General features: G+C 40.6%; 1 pseudogene; it reads left to right on the plus strand.

Moving 5' to 3' along the window:
- The first annotated feature begins 3981 nt into the window (after positions 1-3981).
- On the plus strand, positions 3982-4853 carry LOC129067152 (poly(A) polymerase alpha-like; annotated as a pseudogene).
- The last annotated feature ends 1277 nt before the right edge of the window (positions 4854-6130 follow it).

Consider the following 6130-nt stretch of genomic DNA (forward strand, 5'->3'; position numbering starts at 1 on the left):
CATTTTTTAATTTTTACACTCACTGAGTTGTGACACGAGCATTCTTTTCTCTCTGTTAGCAGGGATTAAAATCAAGCCCTGTATCCCTTCCCATTTTTCAAATAATCCATGTTTAAATAAATTACCTCAGTCTGGAAAACCAAATTACGTGGCGTCCTCCTGGCACACACATGAGCAAGGAGAAAGAAATTCCTTATTGTGGTATCTGGTTTGAGATTGTCGAGGTAACAAGTTTCAAGAAAAGCCTGCTCTTTGCCTCTTTGGAGCGAGGCTCCGGCTAAGGGAGCTTCATTTACATGCATGCGGGGATCCCATCGGATCTGCTCAAAGGTACAGTCCGAGGCAGTCAGCCGGCATCCGACGTGCATATAAATGAAGCTCCCCAAATGGGGTGGTGTAGGCTTCCAGAGATGCAGAAAATATGCCATCTCTGTCTCATCCAAATCCAATGGAAACTTCCGAATGTTTTTCTAAAGCAGCACGAGCCAACGAGAAGCAGATGCTAAACTTTCAAGGCATCCGAATGTATTTTTCTTTACAGGATAAATCTGTTGGCTGAGAACTGGCAGACGAGGTTTGGGGTTTGAACCCAGGCTTTTGGATTCTTCGGTCAGTGGGCCGAGGGATGCCCACCTGCACGCCCCAGTGGTTCCAGCAGTGGCCTCCAGCTTTCACGTAAGGCAGGATATCACTCAGGGACATGCCAAAGCCACCAGGGACTGCATAAAAAGATAAAATCTACAGTGACTCTAAACCACAGGAGAGTTCAGGAATGAGTTAATACTCATAAGATGGCCTTTTTACCACACAAGGATGTGTAGCTTTACCTAGAGTTTCTTGCTCGTGAAATTTTTCCCTACAGCTGAATTCTGCATCCCCAAATGGGCTGCAGTTCCAGTCTTACAGCCGAGAGCCAAATCAAGCTTTGGATTATGTCCAAGCTGACTAGTCTGGCACCTTGATAATAAGAAAAAAAACTCTTGGTGGAAAGAAGGGGAAGGGATTAGTCAAAGAACATGTATGAATGACCCACAGACATGAACAACGGTGTGGAGTGGTGTGTGGGCGTAGGGGGGGCAGAACAGAGGAGGGCGAAGGGGGTAACGTGGGACAACTGTAATAGGATAAATGAGAATTTTTAAAAAAAAGGAAAAGAAAAAATAAGAAAGAAATTCCACTTCTCCTTGGTCTTCAGCTAAGGGCTATAGTTACCTAAAGAAAAAGAAAAAAAGAAAAACCAAGACTCTCTGATGAGTAGGGTTACTAACAAAGGGAAAAAACAAAACTCTGACCCTGCTCTTTGATGGGGAAATCCCCCACGGAGTCTTAAGTGCTTCCCAACAACTGTGGTTTTAATCCAATAACAGCAGCTCCTCTCACAGAGAGAAACCCAACTCACACAGCAGTTAATGCCCAAATGAAATTCAGATAGCTCCCACTGTGTTGACAAAAAGGATTGGGGAAATGTCCTCTGCTCCTTCCCAAGCAAGACGTGCCTTTGGTGAGATTCAGCCAGCCCACCCTCCCAGGGAACAGCATAGTTTTCTCCTCAGCAAGGCTGGTATGCACAGATCTCTGGTTATACAGAGCACAAGTTCCCAAAGAAAACACAAATTAATGTTTGGCACCTCAAGGAGCCACAGCTTTCAAGGTATGGAGGATCGTCTAAGGAGGACTTGCCTGGATTGCTGGGGCGTGGCTGTTTTTGTTAGAATACTGACTGGAAGTTTTCATTAAGGTATATAATGGCTCTGATGGTATCAACTATCATAAACAATGTAGACCCGTGTTCTCGACATATTTAAAATGGTGAAAGCCCACTTTAAACATATTTATATATTAAAATCAGTTCAGTTTCTGTACAGGTCAGACCCTGTACAAGGTACTTTATACACATTATCTCTAAACCTTACAACAACCAGGAAGGTATTAAATTGTCCTCATTATATAATTCAAATGAGGAAAGAGTCTCATGTTGATTAAATGACTTAAAGATAACTCATAATAAATAGCTAAATCCCTGTTTGTTTAATTCCAAGGGTCATATTCTTTTCACTGATGTAAAAATGAATGCAAATTTCAGCATATTTCAGATTCCTCAAGGAGAAGAATATGTATATCCTCAGTACCTGACATACTGTGAATTCTCAATAAATACTTATTTGCTGGTGTCTTCCTTTATAGATATATATAACTGACAACTAACTATTAGTCCTAATCATGTAGGCATTACCTGCTACATTCTCTTAGTCATTTCAATGATGTTTACCTTGGCTGGACCTAAATACTGGAAAGTTTCCCTGTTTGGGCCAAAAGGATTCAGCCACTCCAAGTTCATATTGATCAATTCTAGGTGAGTGCCACTATAAGAACCTATTCCTGAAATGAACTCAAGTATCTCATAAATAACCCACAACAACTCAATTCTTCTGACAAAGAAATGTGGCAAAAACAAATAAATAAGATAAAAATAACCTTTTTTAAGTACAGAGAGTTTGGAATAAGTTGGCTAACAAAAGAATATTTAGTGACAATGCAAGAGGACGAGGGGCAAATGATTCTACATACAAATCCCCAACTGCATTTGCATTTTGAAAATACAGTTTCTGTGCCTTTGTATCTAATTCATGTAATTTAGAAAATAATGCTGTTTTAATACAAATACACATAAGAAATACAATTATTTGTTTCAAGACAACCACTGGAAGATTTCATTCAAGATAAAAAAATAAATAACTTAAGTCAACAGCAAGATGACTATCATTGAAGTACATGCATTTTTAAAGAACAGCTACATTCAAATGTTAGCCATTTTGCCACAGTTCCTGAGAGCTCCTTTTTTAACATTAGCAGTCACAAGAGTGACATTCTGTCAGGACCTCAAGATCTCCATGGATGGCAAACTTAACAGTGAAGAGATTGCACAAAATGCTTTTATTCTGATCCACATGTGAATTAGGCTCAAGCTTAAAGGAAAAATAAATGGGAATTAGAGGGCAACTCACAGAGGCATTCCAGTTGGGGAGCAAATACCACCATTAAGTCCCAAATGCAATTTACGAATACAGCATTTGAATTTTCTAATTGTTTCAAAAAAAAAAATGAGACAAATGGAATTACACTGGAACCAGACATCTAATCATGTATGATTTTGCTGAACAATGTCTCTGTACATCCAGTCCTGAGCTCCTGCTCACATCTATAACCTTGCCAAACTTTGAGTCCAGTAAGAAGAATCTTTTCCCTATTTGTTTTTTCCCTTCTGGGTAGGAATAGAAGAGGCTGGAGTTTCCAAGTTTCATGGTCAAATAGGATCAATTTGATGCAGCTGCTATGGACATATGAAGCAGAAAGGGAGCCCTGGAGATTATCTGTCCCAGTAGTTTTCAAATCAACTAGAATCACTTCGAAACTACTTTCCACATTGTCCACTCTTCTAACCTCCAGTGGTCTAATACACGCTCTGTAGGAAATAAGAGAATAGGAAGTCTTCATTGGCTAAGCTGCGAGAGAAGTGATTTAAGCATCTGTGAACCAGACACAAATTATTATATCCTATCAGGAACTCATGAATACATACTTTTGGATGACAATTTTTAAATTTTGCAATAAATAACCCAATCGACCTCCCAAAGGCTTTTTACCTACGACCACATACCCATGTCCAATCTGTTTTCAAAGTTCAACATGTGCTACGCTCTTCCTAAAAGTGAAAAAACTCAGTTCCATGTGGTGAAAATAGTCATTCATTCATTCATTCCAGCATTTGTTCAATTTTAGGTATGCCAAGCAGTGGGAATTCAGTGTCTGCCTTCAAGAAGCATATTGTCTAGTGAAGAGAAAAACCTGATAACAATTACCATTCAAAATGAGAACTGCGGGGGTTGGATCCAGGGTTGCGGCAGGCCCCCTCCCTCCTGCCTCAGTGGATCACGCCCAAGGCAGCAGCAGAGGTGGTTGGGGGGTGCGATGCAGGAAACAATGCCCTTTCCGGTTGCAACGCAGGGATCACAACAGACACAGCCGCCACAGAAGCACTATGGCATTACCTCTCCTATCAGCTTAGCAGCCCCCAAGGAGACTGTCTGCTTTCTCAGAAACTGAGACTCTGAAGCCCTCCGGGGTTTTTAAAGAGGAAGAGGAACTGCAGCGCGGGATTTTAATTTTGGGAAAAATGTGGTAAAAGAGTGGATACAAAAAATCAGCGAAAGAAGAATCTTCTACAATCTGCAATTGTTAATGTTGGAGGAAAAATTTTTACATTTGGATCTTACAGATTAGGAGTACACACAAAAGGTGCCGATATTGATGTGTTGTACGTCTCACCAAGACATGTTGATCGAAGTAACTTTTTCACCTCATTCTATCAGTTGAAATTACAGGAAGAAGTAAAAGATTTAAGAGCTGTTGAAGAGGCATTTGTGCCAGTTATCAAACTGTGTTTTGATGGGATAGAGATTGATATTTTATTTGCAAATTTAGCACTGCAGACTATTCCAGAAAACTTGGACTTACGAGATGACAGTCTGCTTAAAAATTTAGATATACGATGCACAAGAAGTCTTAATGGTTGCAGGGTAACCGATGAAATTTTACACCTACTACCAAACATTGACAACTTCAGGTTAACTCTGAGAGCTATCAAACTGTGGGCCAAACATCACAGCATCTATTCCAATATATTAGATTTCCTCGGTGGTGTTTCCTGGGCTATGCTAGTTGCAAGAACTTGCCAGCTTTGCCCAAATGCAATAGCATCAACTCTTGTACATAAATTTTTCTTGGTATTTTCTAAATGGTATGTGTTTAGATTATATTCAAATAAAATTGATTGTAGACACGGGAAAAAATGAGAATTGGTATGTAACTAAAATTTTCCTTTTAAATATCTGTGTGCTTCATCATAGAGGCTGCCCAGACTAGGACCCCTTCAGCTCGTTCATGGAGGCCCCAGGCAATTTCTCTCCTGTCAAGCACAATGCTGACACCCACTCCTCTCTCCTGTGGCACTACCAGAGCTGCTTCTGAGGCCAAGGTAAGGCACAAGGCTCCCCTACACTTCTATTACCCTCACTCCTTTTCCCTCATCCAGAATCTTCCCTATTCACCCCGTAGTCTGTGGCAGATGAGGAGGAGATACCCCTATTTGTGCTTACCATGTTGCAGGTCCTAACGGTATTTTACAGAATTCAGTGAAGCAGCATTTGTAGCCTTTCCTTACATTTCCATAGGATTTGGACCCATCAGATTGAGGCCAGTGTGAGTCTGGCCAGGAGATAAATCTAAGCCTTGTTTGTACAAGGCTCCTTGACGTCCTTGGAAAAGCCTTAAGCCAGGCTACCCTGCTGGGTGTACAGACATCATCAGACTTGCCTGAATATTAAGAAAGGACAGTGTGACTTTTTTTCCCCAGGAGGGTTCTTAGCCTCAATGCCACCATATTTCCCTGGGTCTCTCCCACCAGATCACAAGCGTGATCCTTCAGCTCCAGAAAGGACACACCAGTGGAGATGTGTAGAAAGTGCAGCTGGAGTCCAGAAAAAAGCAGTTGAGTCTGTAAAACATCAATGAGAAGATAGGATTTCGAAGGTTAGTGGCACTTTTTTAGTCAGACCGTCACTGTGCATGTTACAGGTTGGAATGGCAAGAAAGGAGAGGAATGGCCAATTCAGAGGTTTAGAGGAATTCTAAAAGTACTGTGTACAGGCAAATACATGTTTGCCTGCTGAAGCAGAGTATTTGGTGTTGGGAGGGGTGAAGCAAGAGATGAGACTGGAAGTAGTAACAGTTTGATAATAAGGAGTCTTACAAGCCACATAAAAGACTTTGTTTTATCCTGGGTTTGTCTTTCTTTTTTCTTTCTTTCTTTCTTTCTTTCTTTCTTTCTTTCTTTCTTTCTTTCTTTCTTTCTTTCTTTCTTTCTTTCTTTTTCTTCTTTCTATCTTTGCAAATCTTTGGATAATTGAGCTGGATAATTATTTGATCATAGTTATACCTTGGAAAGGCCTCACAGGATCTCCACTTGCTTATGTAACTGCTCCAGTGGGTTTTGTTCTGTGTTGTTTTTGTTGTTGTCATTTTTAAGAAGTGAAATCAAGCAGCTCCAAGGTTAGGACATGACCACAAGGGA

Source organism: Pteronotus mesoamericanus, unplaced genomic scaffold, assembly GCF_021234165.1.
Source record: "Pteronotus mesoamericanus isolate MK-2021 breed Mesoamerican mustached bat unplaced genomic scaffold, CSHL_Meso_final contig_20, whole genome shotgun sequence".
Taxonomy (NCBI): Eukaryota; Metazoa; Chordata; class Mammalia; order Chiroptera; family Mormoopidae; genus Pteronotus; species Pteronotus mesoamericanus.